Here is a 16,730-nt window from a genome sequence, read left to right on the forward strand (position 1 = left end):
CCTTTCCACGGTAAAAAACCTGCAGAACATAGTAAAGTACAATGTATTTTGTACAGATCTACCGTCGCATTTACAAAATGGGGCTGCCTCCAGTTTCGCCCATTTAGGGAAGCTATCCAACTGGAAGTGGATTAAATTAAAACGGAACTTAGTCAACAAGAACCTGTGAAATGGTTTAGTGACAATGGCAAGATATGGTTCCCCATTGAGGGGGAATGTAGAAGCAAATAATGGCTTCTGACGGTTGGCTTCATCAATTCCCTTTCCTCTCGTGCCAGTCTGGCCCCCTCCATGTAATGTTTTTTAATCATGCCAATGTCCTCCCTCCTAATACAAGAGGGTGAGTAAAAAAGTTCCGGGCGACCCATCTCAAGTAAGGATCTTTTTATGTACTCCAGCCAGGGCACCCTATTAGAATGATCTAAGGACATGACGTCAGTCATAATAGAGTGGTTCAGGGATAATTCGCTGTTCAACCAGGTCCTTGTTCAGAATATTATTGGGGCTAGCCGTAACTTGTCGGAAACAAAATCCAACCCCAGCTCCACATGTGTTGAGAAGGTTGGGGTAGACTGAGGGACCGACAACAGCGATCGTAAAAAACTATTTTCCACCTTCTGGATGGTGTCATTGTTGGACCTGGGCCTCTTGGCAGGGTCATCCCTAAACTTTTTGCCTTCCTCCAATACTCTCTCTGACCTATTTTGTTTGGTTTAATGACTCTGGGCACTTTACCACTGCTGACCAGTGCTAAAGTGCATATGCTCTCCCTATGTAAAGTGTACATGTGATTGATGTCCATGATTGGTTCATTGTATTTACTGTTAGTCCTTAGTAAAGTGCACCAGGAGTGCCAGGGCTTGTAAATGCCAATACTGCTAGTGGGCCTGCAGCGCTGGTTGCGCCACCCACAGAAGCAGCCTTAAGATGTGTCTGGGGTCTGCCATCGCAGAACCCGCGTGCAGTCTCGTACTGTCATGCTGGCTGGGCAAGTGCACCCACTTGCCAGCCTCTAAACCTTCCCTTAACTTCATATCAGTCACCCCTATGGTAGGCCCGAGGGCAGGGTGCATTGTAAGTGTAAGGTAGGATAAGCCCTGATGTGTGTGGCATGTCCTAGTAGTGAATTACAACTAAATTCGTATTTTCACTATTGTAAGGCTACCTGCTTCCGTTAGGCCAGAATGGGCTGCTGGAATTATTACACTCTATAATCCCAGCAGGCTCAGGGAGCATGGTAGAGAGTCATGTTTAGTATGCCTGAACTCAGAATAATAAAATATTTATTTTAGTAAAGTTTATTTTAATATCCTGTGTTTGCAAATGCTACTTTTAGAAAGTCAGCATTTGCTTGCCTAACTATTTCAGCCCGCCTCTACTGGTATGTGTATCTGACTGTCTGGGATGTGTGAGTGACAGGGCTGGGGGATGACAGGTGGTGAATGCGCAGATTACACCTTAGTGGGAGGTAGGAGTGGCTCTTGACTCTGAATCTAGCTGTGCTCTGCCACCACAATGCTGGCTCCACCCTCCTGGGGAGCGACTGATGACTCAGCCGACACCTGGCCCAGGAAGGGCGAAGCCCCATCAACAAGGTACTTCTGGTTGCCCCTGTCCGCACAATGCTGGCTCCACCTCCTGTGGAGTGTCTGATGTGCCTGCCCCTCACACTGAAAGCAGAAGCCGGATTGCACCCAACAAGGTACTCAAGGACTGAAAGTGGCTATGCAAAGGCCCCCCTGGCCTGTAAGAACAAAAGAAACTGGGTATAAAAGAAGGAGCCCTGCTCCTTGAAAATTAGATCCTGTTTGGGCTACAGAAGGAACTCTACCCGACGAGAAGGACCGGGAAGGACAAGGAAGAGTGCTGGCTCTTGCCTGTGTCTGGTGCCTTGCTGCAGAAGGAGAGGAAAAGGAAAGACTACAAGAAGACTTTTGCTTTGAGAAACTTTGTGCCAAACTCTGCTGAGAGATCTCCAAGGGCTTGTTGTTGAACTTGCCCCCTGACCAGCGCCCCAGGACCAGTGGGCGCTACATCATGAAGAAAGCGACTGTGTGTGCTGCTTATCGCTGCAGTACTGACAGAGGGGTCTGGGAGCGCTGGGCAAGCCTGCCACGCTCCCCGTAACCAAGGCATCGACATCCCCCCTGAGCACCATGACCGGGGCCCAAAGCAACAGCGAGAGCAATGTGAGGTCCAGCCGCCGCTGGCCCGAGCACCGTGACTGCAACTGCACCGGGAGCCCGAGAGCAAAGTGAAGGAGGACCCGTCCGGTCCAAGCTCCCGAATTGACTGCGCTTCGAGCCGTCAATCCACCTGCGAAGACGGACAGCTGCCCTGTGATAACCCCCTCTGGTCGGTAGCCTGCCCGACAGCTCATCTGTGAGCGCACAGCTGCACCCGGTACTTTGGCTGGGTACGTCCTGCACTTGGGGACCGTACTGCCACTGGCCGTCAACACACAGCCGCCGCCTCCAGGGTCGGAGCGAACGACGAGGAAAGGACCCTGCCACCACAGAGCACCGCCGCCCCGGATGACCCGAGACCTGCCCGGCTGAGAGCCGCAGTGAACAGCGACCCCGGAAAAGCAACGCGACGTGGGACAGCTCCCCTGGAAGCCGCCCGCTCCACAAGAATTTGAAAGGTACTGTGTTGTATCCTCACGGTGCGAGCGTCCTGCAACTCGAGCTCGCACCGCGCTATCTGCTCCCAACGCGAGCCGCCTCTGAAACCGAGGCTCGCACACGCAGAGAGCGCATTGAGGCGCTACGAGACACTGAACCTTATCGAACCTGGGCAGAAGGCCCAAAAGATTGCTTATTGCTATAAAGAACTGTGGCAACCTGAACTTAAGTAACCTGGAACCGCTATTGAAAGTTTGACAACTGTATTTACAAGCCTGCTTGAAATTTATATAAAGATATATATTTTTACAAATACAGTTTGGTGTCATTGTGTGGTGGGTTGGTTGTGATGGTGTAATATTGCAAATGTTTAACCCTATGTGCCCCAAAGATTAGCCTAAGACTGCTTAAGCCACACTACCTAGAGGGTAAGCAGAGGTTGTCTGGAAGGTAACCCTCAGCCCTGACGAGGAAGAGAGAGTCCCTGCTTGTCGCTAGTGCTACACTGCGCCAACTAGAGCCTCCCCCTTCCTACAGTCATCTTTTATGTAACCACATAAAGGGGAACCATATGTTGCAATTGCAACGCATTTGGTGTTATAGATCTTTAGCATTGCCTGCATCGGCCTGGCCCCTAGTCTTTTAGAAAACCCCATAAGTGAAGCAGTTGATCTTGCAACTGCTAGGCCTCTCGCTCTGACCTGTGGTCTCCATGAGCCTCTCTCATCAAAGAGTACGCCTAAGTAAGGAAAAACGGCCACCCTCGAAACCACCTCCTCTTTGCATTTAAAAATCATCCTTTTTCTTTTTCTACAGTGGAGGCCTACTACCATGGTATGGGATGTATTGGCGTTAATCTTTAAATCAAGTTTATCCATGAAGGCCCGAAGGCGTCCAACAGCCGTTGCAGACCGACACCAGTACGGGCTATAAGTACTGCGTCGTCCGCGTATAGGAGGGCAGGAATTTTAGCCTCTCCTATACACGGGAGATCACCCTGTACCGCCTCCAGATAGCTGCTTAGGCCATTAATATACAGTGTGAAGAGGAGGGGGGCCAGGACACAACCCTGGGGCACCCCACGCATGGACCTGAAAGAGGTTCTGCATCTACCCTCATTATTGACTCTGATCTTAGCAAACAGTTCCTGGTGTAGTGATGCCATGAAGTTTACCAGGGCCCCGTCTACACCCATCTTCAAGAGGATGTCCCGTAATTTGGTTCTATTTACCAGGTCAAAGGCCGAGGAGAGGTCCATAAAGGCCAAAAATAAAGACCCCTCCTTGGCTACAGTGTATTTAGCAAGTAAAGATGTAAATTTGAACACTGCTCGACCGTACCTCTCTTCTCCCTAAACCCATATTGGGCATTGGCTATGCCCCCGCTACTTTCCACACTATCCCTTAGTTTCGTCAGAAGGACTCTTCCCAGAATTTTAATGGCAGAATCTAAAAGGGATATGGGTCTGTAACACCCAGGGTACTCCCTCTGTCCCTTTTTTTGAAAATGGGTACTATGACTGAGGTAGCCCAGGAAATGGGGATAACGTTTCCATTAGCGGCTGTGAAAACTTTGGAAAGCACTCCTGCCCATAATTTCGGGGAGTGCCGGTGAAAATCTGCGGGCACCCCATCTAGGCCTGGGGCTTTATTTTTTGAGGTTTCCAAAATAGCTATCTCGACCTAGTCAGTAGTAAAAACTGGTGGGGTATACTCAAGAGTTATCGCTTGGGGGCCCTGGATCCTGGATGATGGGTTTCCATACACTTTTTTAAAATGGGCAAGCCACCTGTCGTCAGGGATAACACAATCCATAGGCGTGTTAACCTGGCCAGAAAACAGGGGCTGATTTATCACTTTCCAGAATAGACTACTATCCCGCATAACATTGACTGAGAGTAACTTCTCCCAAGCCTCTTGCTTTAAAGCTTCCTTACGCTCTCTTATAGCCTGCTTATATTCCCTCCTTATTGTAGATACAGCCTCCCTGTTTCTCGGGTTACAGTTTAAGGCTGCTAGGAGTGCACTATGTGATTTAGAGCATTTGGAGTCAAACCAGCGATGTTGTTTATTACCACTCTTCCTTAACCTGACAGTCAGCTGGTTTGAGATCTGTAAACAAATATCCTCATAGCACCCAAGATTTCGCAGTTATCTGCACTAGGATTTTGGCAAATTGCCACTGCATTTTCTATATTAGGGAACAAAGCTTCATAGAAGTCACCAGGCACCACGTTAGCCCACTTGAGCCATCTACCCTGGTCCACCACATTTAGTGATCCCACCCTGGGTTTATCGGGGGCGGCATAGAGCCCATGGAATCACCCCAGTAAACTTCCAATAAGACAGGATTGTGATCGCTAAAAAGGGATAATAGGGTTCTATATGAGGCGACACTATGTAGAATGGCCGATGACACAAATATGTAATCAATAATGGAACCTGGGTCCGACCCTTTAAAAGTATTGAGCCTCGGAACGTCTGAACTACAGACAGGTTCCATCAAATTGGAATTAGCCAGTAACTCCTCTAATGCCTCTCCCCCTTTAGAATGCTCAAAGTGCGTAATATCTGGGCCACTCAGTTCCAAATAATCAGTAATACCACATAACAGAGTACATGGGTGAATGTTAAAATCGCCCATGAGGACGAGTTAAGTATTAAGATGTATGTCTTGACTGACCTCAATCAACAGTTTTTCCAGGATAGCAAGGTTATCGTTGCTATTGTCCTGGGTTCCTGCATTGTAAAAATTAATAAAAACGGTTTTCTGGGTTGAGGAGATCACCCTTTCCACTAACAAGAGGTGTGGTGAAGGTTGGTTGAGTACTTTAAGTGCCCCCTTAAGTTTTAGTGAGAAAAGAAAAATGAGACCACCTTTAGCTCTGCCCGCGGCACTAGGGGCAGCAGGCACCACGAAACTCGAGAATCCATCTAGACTGAAGCTAGCTGATGTAGCCCAAGATTCCTGGAGGGCTACAATATCATACAAGGAAATAAAAGCAAGCCAGGCCTCATCGGTCCTTTTAGTTCTAACACCTGCCATATTCCAACTCAGTAGCCTACATGTTTCCGTTGTACCAGGAATGCGACTAGGTTCATCTCCTGTGTGTGCTACTGGTAGTTCAGGTAGTCAATCTGTATCCTCTAGCCCTGAGAGTGGGGAAAAGCGGTTACTGAGAGCCAACCCAACCCCATCTGTGGTACCAGGCATATGGTGACTAGGGGGTGCTTGCTGCCGTGGCTCAGGGGGTTTAAACCAATATGGATCGGTCGGTCCGCACCTATTGGTGCTTGATAGTGGGGGACTAGCAAACCTGGCCTCCCCGCCCTTACTGGGTGTGGTCCACTACTACCCCCTCTAGGAGGACGTTGCGGGCCGTGTGGGCTTATTGTGGGTGGGTGGAAGAATCCTAAAGGCAACGGTCTTAAGTGATCGTTGCTGGAGACTCTAGAACCATCCCAGAATAACCTTTCAGCCACATCGGCCCTGTCGAAATTGACTATCACACAATCCCCCTGTACCATTTTTGGTACCCTCCCGATCCATCCCACCCTATTAGCAGAAATAATCCTGTCAGAGATATTGCTCCCGCTACATGAGGCAGTGCACCAGGTTTGTGCTATAGCTATGAGATCACTGGCGCACTCGCGCTCTCCTCTACTCAAGGGTAGGGTACCCACAAAAATTGCCACAAACGGAGCCGCCTCTGGTAGTAGATGACGATGAATGTTACATCCTATTGGATTTCTTACAATGGGCAGCTTTTGTGGTGCCCTAGCATTATCCACTTGGGTGGGGGGTAGTGTAGTTACAATGGGAGCGACGAGTGGTTCAGTCACCATGGGCTCCCTTGTTGAACTTCCCGGCCCTGCCCCAGCAAGGCCCTCCTTGTGTCTATCCAGGAGCAAATTGTGATCAGTGACAATTTTGTCAATAATTACACATTTCTTAAGGAGTCCCTCCAAGCAAGTATTTAGAGTATCCACAATGTCCTTCGCGATGGCCACAAGAAGCGGTTCGATCCGGGCAACAAAGAGCGCCTCCAACTGAGACTCCAGAGTACTAGTGGATGATCTTGTGGGCCCTGGCAAATGTTTAGCTTTCCCCCTTTTTTTCCTCTTAGATGAGTCACCAGGCTGAGGAATGGTGGTAGGCTGTGGTGACTCCGATACAATGCCCTCTAAGGTAGTAGGTACAGCTGCATCTAGAAACAAGAAACGTGGCACTGCCCTATGTATTTGGGTTAAAGGCTCATACGGAGTCCAATATTTTTTTTCAACGAACAACGCTCTGAGCTCACTTTCCAATAGGGGCCATTTAATGAGAGTTCAAACACCATATACAAAATTACATCAATTTATTTTCATCTATGATTCTTAGTCAAAAAATATTTTTATACAAAATTTTCCATGGTTGAATCACATAAAATTCAATGATGCGCCCCAAGTATCCCATTCATTCCTCCATCCTCAACACATCAATCTTCTACACTTTCGTCGCCCATACAAACACTCATACCTTCCTCATACATCCAGTCAACATCATACACTAATACTCAGTGCATCGCTGGGAAGAATGTAGATGGCAGTGGCAGGATCAAATATCGACACGCCAACGCGCGTTTCAGTGCTCGGCCCGAACTATGACCGCACCTTCATCAGGGCATTTATACAGTGGGACACAGGCAGGGACTACGACAATTCAAAGAAATGGCCACTCTATAATAAACATAAGAAGGAAAGTTACTATTAGTAAGCATATGCTAAAAATTGAAATTTTAGAACAATCAAGAAAATATGTACACACCTCAACTAAAAACAATGTTTTTACATATTAGCAAGGGTACGTAGCGATATCTTATTGTAAATATGCACATGATTTTTTTTTTAAAACAAAAAACAACAAGCAGTGAGCTCAGAGAATGTTACATCGAAGCAAGGGCGTTTAAAGATAGGATTTTAACAGGATATAAACATGGCCCAGAAGGGGCTCAGGTCAAGCGCACACAAAAAGGAATCCCTTCACAAACAAAACACATTTCATTCCTACAAGCATACATTGGGTCAGAGTAAAGGAAGGTTGCAAAAAGATTTTGTACGGCTGCAGGCTGTGTGACTATTACCAAAGGTTCCTGTGGGATAGCATGGATAGAAAGAGCATCGCCACTAGCTGCTGGGTCAGCAGGATCCACAGGGGTTGGGTAGCTAGGAGTGATGGGTAAGACGGCAGCTTGTCCCAGACCCAGTTTGAGTTCAGCATGAGCGATTTCTTTATTAAGAGCCCCCACAGCCGTGGAAAGAAAAGTAAGGATAGACTGTGAGTGTCTTGGTATCTTAGCTTTAGTGTTATTCTCATCGCCATTGCTTAAGTTCTTTCGCTTACTCATATCATGATGTTAAGGGCCGGGCCCAGCCCTGCCTCCTTCTGCCTACGACTGCCTTAGACTGCCCGCCCTCTGCCGGGCTCAGCCCGGCACTGTACGCGCGCGTCCCGCAGGGTGGGAGGCTCCCATCTCACTTGTAGCGCCTCCGGGCGCTGGTATGGCATCACAGGTCTTGCGCCAGCCGGGGCAGCTGGGAGATGTAGTTCCCGCTGCTCCCGTGCCGACCGAGGTGTAGTGTAGCCGGTAGCCGTTGCCCTCACGGCGCAGGAAGGTAGGGGAGATGGTGCTGTCCCTGGTGTCTCCACAAAGCCGTTCCCCTCACGGCGTGTTTTGCTGCAGGTGCCCCACCTGGACGCTCGGTGCCCCTCTCACTTGTAGCGCCTCCAGGCGCTGGTATGGCGTCACAGGTCTTGCGACGGCCGGGGCAGCTGGGGGATGTAGTTCCCGCTGCTCCTGTGCCGACCGAGGTGTAGTGTAGCCGGTAGCCGTTGCCCTCACGGCGCGGGAAGGTAGGGGAGATGGTGCTGTCCCTGGTGTCTCCACAAAGCCGTTCCCCTCACGGCGCGTTTTGCTGCAGGTGCCAAACTCACTGAGGAGAGTCCCTCATGGAAGGATCCAATGGGGCCAAGGGGTCTATAGACCAGCAGTCCCGCACAGGATTGGGCTGGTGACAGTGACAAACAGAATCCCAGCGCTTCGGCTCCATGTATGTCTTCTGTTGGTACAATGGAGCAGTCAAAGCGCCTGTCTATCACTAGAGCGACACCCCGCCCCTGCCCGAGCCCTGGTCTTTCTTCAACATGAAGTAGTTAAGGTGCAGAGCATTGGCCCCCTAACTACTTGAGGCTAGAGTTGGAGAAATGGAAGCTAATTGCAAGCCTGACAGACATGCTTCGTCCTTTTGAGGTCTTCACGCTTGAAGTCAGCAGGGAGGACTGTTCTTTGGGCAAAGCTAACTCATTGTTGGTCCTGCTAGAGAACCAACTGAAGGAGGTGTCTTCAACGTTCAGAGGTCATGGTGAAAACCGAGAAGCATATGATTTGGCGGAGAAGTTCAAGTCAAGTCAAATAAAGCTTTATTCGATTTTTACAGAGAAAACCATAAAAGCACATATAATACAATATAAAATGACTATGAAATGCGATCAAAAGACATACTACCTATTAAAAACAAGTTAAAAATTTAGGTTTATATGGAATCATGTAAAGTTTTTTTGACTGGTGGGGAACACAAGACAGTTAATTCATTGATGCTCTGGACCTTACTGCAAATTTCAAAAAGCTACTAGCTGCATTGATTGTAAGTTCATCTTCAAGCATATATAGCTTAAGTAAGGCTGGCCGGCACTGTCTTAAGCCCCACAATTTGAGGAGCGGAAGAAGATGTTTCCTTCTACCCCAGTCATAGAATTTACAGAATAAAATAACGTGAATGTTGGATTGTTTGGAGACATTGTCACAAGGACAGACCGCCGGTGTAACCGACCAATCGTTTACAGTGGGAAATGTTAGTAGGCGGAAGAAGCAGTCTGTCCTCATCCTTGTCAGCAGCATTCTCGTATAGGGGGTGATGAAGGGAGAAAGATAGGATGGGATGCCGTCATCATGTAGTAAGAGGTTGTGGTTAGCAATCGATTGTTTGTTACCTTCAAGATAGGAACGTCTGTCTGTAAGTAAGCCTAAACAGCGAGCTTTAAGGTCTTTTTTGGAAATCGTTTGGCACGTTGTGGGGTTAGTAAACATATCAGCTAGATCCAGGGAGGTTAAAAATTTCTGTACATAGGTGAGCCAGGGTATTTTTCTTGAGTTGGTTAAGGCCATACAGTCCTTAATTATATCCTGGTTTAACACCGTTTTATCCGAGGACCAGACTTTGTGCCATAGCAGGATTGGAGCGGTTTTAATTATGTTGGAGATATATACTCGTAATAACTCATTGTGGCAGACTGTGGTTGAAGTAGATCGGGGAACAGCCAACAGAAATCTTAAAAACGCGTTCTCACTGGTTTGGATCTCTCCACAATCCGCCATGCCCCAGATGCCTGCTCCGTATGTTGCGGTAGAGACGCATTTGGCAGCATATATGTCCAGCAAGATTCTAACTGGTTTCCCACCTAATTTGGTCGCAAATTTCTTTAAGGCTCCGATTTGTCTAATAAAGGCCAGGTTTCGGGTGTGTACAGCGTTCTTCCAAGTGCCTGTCCTGCTAAAAAGTATACCTAAATAGGTGAAGGTTTTTGTGAGACTGATCTTATTAGCATCAATGTACGTATTGCAAGTGATGTTCTTTTTGTTGCTGCAACACATTGTAAAAGTTTTGCTTACATTGATCTTGAGACCTCTCATGTCCATAAAGGTAGAAAAGGCGGTCAGCGCTTTTTGTAGCCCTAATTGGGTCCTGGACATAATCACAGCGTCGTCCGCGTATAAAAGAATTGGAACCGCAAGGCCGTTTATTTTTGGGTAATCCGCATCTAATTTGGCCAGGCAGTCGGCGACGCTGTTGATATACAGATTAAAAAGAAAGGGGGCAAGGATACAGCCCTGCCTGACCCCCTTTCTAATAGGGAACTTGTTGGTGCATGCTCCGTCCTTCCCATATCGAACCTTGGCCCCAGCTCCACGATAGAGTTCTTTTATGAATGATAAGATGTTTGGATCAACGCCCATGTTGTTAAGGGTAGACCAGAGTAAGCTATGGTTGAGGCAATCAAAAGCAGAGCTTAAGTCCACAAAAGTCATATATAGGTTGCCTCTTTTTGCCAGCACATGTTTGTCAATAATCAGAGCTAGATTTAAACATTGTTCCACTGTCCCGAGACCAGAAACGAACCCATATTGAAATTTAGATAAAATGTTATTCTCCTGTGACCATGTTTGTAGTTGATTCAATAGACTCTCCCGGCCACCTTCATCATGGAGTCCAATAAGGAGAAAGGTCTATAACATTTTGGGTCCGTTCTTTCTCCTTTTTTGAAAATGGGTATTATGATCGCTTCTTGCCATGTTGTGGGGAATCCTTTACAGGCATAGGAATTAAGGACGTTGGTAAGAATAGGTGCCCATAATTGGATGTTGTCTTTAAATAAGTCTATGGGGATTCCATCTGGGCCGGGCGCTTTGGCATTTGAACTTTCAAGAATAGCCAGTTCCACTTCCGAGTAATTGAAGTAGATGGAAAGTGGAAACGGCTCTGGGTTATTGATTAGCGATTCATTGCTCTCCATTGGTTCAATTCGGTCATCTAGTTTATAGAGATCGGTGAAGTGGTTTATCCAGACATCTTCGGTGATGGCAATTTCTATGCAGTCGGTTGTCCTGTCGCAAAAGAAAGGGGCGTTCACCTCCCTCCAGAAGGCCGTGTTGTCCCTTAAAGTACTGGCTTTCAACAGAGCTTCCCAGGCCGCGTTTTTCAGTTCCTTTTTTCTGTTCTTGATTGCCTGTTTGTAAGCGGCACGGGCGGATCTGATTTCCACCTGGTTTATTGGAGTTTTGTTGAGGCTGGCCTTCAAGATATCGCGAGTGTTAGAACACTCGTGATCGAACCAACCTTGGCTCTTAGGAGCGTTGGTTTTGTTGTTGTTTCTGCTCAAGTTTTTTCTAATTTGTGTAGCGATTTGATCGAAAGCAGAAATAATATCCGGAGGGTTGGGGGGTAGTTCTAAACAGGTCCAGAAAAGGTCAGGAGCCGTTTTGATCAGGTTTTCAAGAAATTTCGAGGTGTCAATTTTAGCCCATTTTATGGTGTATCCGTTTCTTGACGAAAGTGAGATGGTATGTGAAAAAAGGTTTTCCACGTTGCTCCTAGACTTAGTACCACTGGAGGGGGAATGTATTTTAACGCTGATGGGGTAGTGATCGCTCAGAACCAACTCCTCTCTGTTAAATTCTAAAGCGTCTCCATGATGACTGTGGGACAAGAGGAAAAAGTCTATTGTCGTGAGCGATCCCCTTCCATGGAATGTGGGTAAAAAATCAGTCGGGGGCACAGTTAAATCATTGAAGAAACCCAGATCCCACTCGTGTAATAAGTTGTTCAGTTGGGTACCCGTGATTGAATGTTCAAAATGGGTGGTGTGTTCTCCATTTGGGGCTCTTTGATCACAAACCCTGGTTCCACTGTATGGGCATAAGTGACAGTTGAAATCACCTAGAATGATCAAGCGCTGGTCTGAGGAGGACCCTCCCATACCCTTCTTTATTACTGTAGAAAGAAACTCCATGAATTTTATTTGATCATCTCTCTGTGCACCATTGTATAGATTAATTATGAGAGAGTTAACAACCTCTTTCCCAGATATTTTGAAGGCCTGGAGTAGGCGGCCAAAGGACTTTGGGCTATGATCAGTTTGCGGGAGGTCAACGCGTTCTAATGATGCGTTTAATCTATTTGAAACGTACAAGCAAAGACCTCCTGAGGATCTACCTCTATGGGACTGAATAGAAGGAGTGAAATGTGTGCTATAACCATCCAGATTTACGGGCGTCAGATCCCAACATTCCTGGAACGCTAAGATGTCAAAAGTGTGTATGTAGTTCAGGAAGGTAGGGTCATTTATTTTATTTGAAAGCCCGGCTATATTCCAAGATAAGATAGAGAGATATTTGTCCTCAATGGAATGTGTTGGGGTGCAGTTTGGGTAATTCAGGTCAGAAGTTGGGGGTGAGAAAGAAATCTGGGAGTCATTGGTTTGTAAACTTTCCGGCTCAGAAGGGACGTATGACAGAACCAGGTTAAGGGAGTCCTCAGTGGGTTGGGGAGGGGCAAGGTTTCCATGTTTGCTTGGGGTCATCCCTGGGCTAGCAGGAGACCTGGGGGACCTTGGCTTGTTGTTAAACGGTAAGTAATTTTTTAATGGTCAGTCGACCATTTCTAAGGTTGAAAAATAGTTACTTGTTGGAGCCCCTCTCCACCCCTCTTCGTATGGATGATCTCTTCTTGGGTTCCAGGGCAGGTAATCCCAGTCCCTCCTCCTGTTACGTGTTTCAACTTGAGACCAACTCCAACCTGGGGATTGGCCCCAATTTTGGGGGAAATCTTGTTCACGTGGTAACCTCGGTGGGTAAAAGAAGGACAGACGGTTAGTGTCTATGCTTCCCTTTCTCTCCAGGGTTGACCAGGAACATATGTAACTCACTGTCTCAGGGTTATCAAAATTGATGATGATACAATCCCCTTTTATTCTTTTCCTTGTATCCCCTATCCACGGGACTCTTCGTACCATGGACAGTCTACTTTTGCAGTGTGAAGGAAGGGGTCTGTTAATCTGGAGCCACTGCATGACTTTGTTTTTTAATGACCAGGTGGATTCACTCATGTTTTCTTCCAGTTCTGGTACCCCTGTAAGGATCACGGTGTAGGGGCTTGCTTCTGGGGGAAGATGGACTGGTCTCTTTGGGCCAACTGGTTTATTGGGTGCTTCAGCAGCCTGTTGGGTGGCCGAGGGTTTAGGTGATGGGGGCTTAGAGTTCTTACTGGTGGGATCTGCACTTGTTGCTGGTTTTCCCTGTACTTGTTTAGTGGAAACCTTAGTGTCTGTAGAAGTAGTTTGGTTAGTAGTTGGAGTTTTTGGTTTTTTTTCTATAGGTGGGGGAGCTTTATGCGTTGTAGGTTGGGGCGCTGGTTTCTGTATAGTAACAGCCTGAACATGTTTGGTGGTCGTAGAGGCTAGTGGCTCTACGGTGGTAACAGAGGGTTTGAGATGATTAACCTGGTTTGTTAGTCTAGCGAGCTGCTTCTCAATATTGTTTAGCGTTCGCTCGATTGGGAGTAGTTGCAGTTTTATAAAATCCTTAATTGAGTCAAAAACTTGTACAGTAAGATCTAAATGATTAGATTTAACAGTGTCATGACCCCTGTGAGTCTCCTCCATCGAGGCAGCCAAAAGAGAAGAGTCATCCACGTTGTCAGGCAATGACTGTCTAGAGATCTTGGGAAGGTTAGTACATGAAGGTTTTTTAGACCTAGTACGCTTCGGTAGACAGTGCGGCTTAGACTTGGGTATTGGCCTTACACTGGTTTGTTTAGGAATGGCTCCCTCCTTGGACACCTTCTCGGGTTTCGGGGATGAGGCTACAGCTAAGGGTGAAGGCTGAGGTTGTGACTCTATCAAAGTTGACGGGACGGTTTGAGTGGGGCTGATCACCAAGGTGGGAGTTTTCTCCAGGTCATCCATAGAGGCTTCCCCTAGTGAGAGATGAGTGACTGATAAGTCGACGCTCATTGGGATGGTGTGAAGTTCAGCACGAATTTCTTGTAATAAAGGAGCGTTGCTTTCCTGGTGGATGGGTGTTTTGGCTAGAGCGAGAAGGCCCATGGAAGACCTCCGTGCTGCAGCAAGGTCCTGGGAGACACGTCTTTCAAGCAAAACAATTCCCTGATTGATAGCATCGTTTGCTTTGGTAATAAATTGGTCAATTGGGCCAATTACTTCGCCCACTCCATGGGCCGTTTTGTTCCTCATAGCCCTGGTAGTCATGTTAGCAGAGAGACACCCTTAGGTTGTAAAGCTGAAACAATAGTGGTGAATGGCTCCCAATGCGGATGGTAATGAACAAGGCGGGGAGGTGCGGTTGAAAAAGGGGTGGCCCAGACCAGACTTGCCCTGGCTTGAACGGGCTTAAACGGGCCCGCCCTTGGCCCGGGCTTCGCCCGGGCGTCGACCCGCGCGCGTCCCGCGATGCGCGTGGTTAACCCTGTTTATATAATTGTAGTGAGGTATAAGGAAGGGGCGGTGCACTGGGAGGGGGCGCGGCCTACGCGGGAAGAGGAAACAGCTGGTGTTGGTAACGCTGTGCCTCGCAGTCCCGGGGCCGCGCCTCTCACCTCCTCTGCGGCCACACGTCTCCTCCCTCAGGGACACAGAGTTCTTGTTGGCAGACAGCTACTCCTGTAGCGAGGTCAGGTAGGGCTGGAATAGCGCTGGAAATCCTGGAAACAACACAAACCTCTAAGCGAGCGGCACCCGCGAAGCGGGGGCCGCGAGAGGTTAAGTACGCCTTGCAGGGGGCGGGGCACTGGGAGGGGGCGCGGCTCACGCGGGAAGAGGAAACAGCTGGTGTTGGTAACGCTGTGCCTCGCAGTCCCGGGGCCGCGCCTCTCACCTCCTCTGCGGCCACACGTCTCCTCCCTCAGGGACACAGAGTTCTTGTTGGCAGACAGCTACTCCTGTAGCGAGGTCAGGTAGGGCTGGAATAGCGCTGGAAATCCTGGAAACAACACAAACCTCTAAGCGAGCGGCTCCCGCGAAGCGGGGGCCGCGAGAGGTTAAGTACGCCTTGCAGGGGGCGGGGCACTGGGAGGGGGCTTTGCTCACGCGGGAAGAGGAAACAGCTGGTGTTGGTAACGCTGTGCCTCGCAGTCCCGGGGCCGCGCCTCTCACCTCCTCTGCGGCCACACGTCTCCTCCCTCAGGGACACAGAGTTCTTGTTGGCAGACAGCTACTCCTGTAGCGAGGTCAGGTAGGGCTGGAATAGCGCTGGAAATCCTGGAAACAACACAAACCTCTAAGCGAGCGGCTCCCGCGAAGCGGGGGCCGCGAGAGGTTAAGTACGCCTTGCAGGGGGCGGGGCACTGGGAGGGGGCGCGGCTCACGCGGGAAGAGGAAACAGCTGGTGTTGGTAACGCTGTGCCTCGCAGTCCCGGGGCCGCGCCTCTCACCTCCTCTGCGGCCACACGTCTCCTCCCTCAGGGACACAGAGTTCTTGTTGGCAGACAGCTACTCCTGTAGCGAGGTCAGGTAGGGCTGGAATAGCGCTGGAAATCCTGGAAACAACACAAACCTCTAAGCGAGCGGCAGAAGTTATTAAGGCGCCTACTTCACAATGAAAGGCTTCAAAACATACATACAGAACAACATTACATTTGTGCCACTATTCTGGATCCACGGTACAAAAAGGCAGTGTCCAGCAAAGCATTCATTCATTTTGATGAAGCAGATGTTTCAAAGTACAAACATTGGCTCGCTGTGTCAGCCACTCGGTTCGAAAAAGAGCGGCAGAAATTGCAAGGAGACAGCACAAGTACAACTGAATCAGCAGGCCATCCGGCGTCAAGTTCCACTTCTGAATCTGTGGCCGAAGTGAGTCACTTTCCCTCACAGCCATTAACCACACCAGCAACTGTGTCATCATCATCCTCACCTGCACCAGGCCCAAACAAAATATTGTTGGAAGCGGATTGGCTAACTCAGCATTGGTTTGCTCGGTCCACTGCTGCAAAGGCCACAGATTGTACGCAAAGTGGAGCAACCCTGGAGAACCTTGAGTCGGTGGTTCAGGCCTATCTGGATGACCCAACAGAGGTCTGTGTTAATGAGAACACATTGGTGTATTGGTATAGGAAAAGGTCTGGATGGCGACTGATCACCAGCCTGGCTCAAAATTATTTGTCTTGCCCACTCGCAAGGGTGTCTTCTAAACGTGTTTTCAGTGCTGCTGGTGCCATTGTAACTTCAAAAAGGACCCGCCTCTCACCCAAAAATGTGGAGAGGTTAACAATAATCAAGATGAATCAGCACTTTATACCACCGATTACAAAATATGTGAATGCACGCAGGAAGAAGAGGACACCGACTTAGGTGACACCGACAGAAGTTCTTCTCTGTTACCTGACCTACTCTCGTCTCAATTCAGACTTTGAGGACAAGCTCTACTTCCCTGACACCGAGGCCTGAAAATTACTTCCTTTTTTTTGTCCTTATTCACTTTTATTCCTGTGT

The sequence above is a fragment of the Lissotriton vulgaris genome, chromosome 9 (assembly GCF_964263255.1).
Source record: "Lissotriton vulgaris chromosome 9, aLisVul1.2, whole genome shotgun sequence".
Classification (NCBI taxonomy): domain Eukaryota; kingdom Metazoa; phylum Chordata; class Amphibia; order Caudata; family Salamandridae; genus Lissotriton; species Lissotriton vulgaris.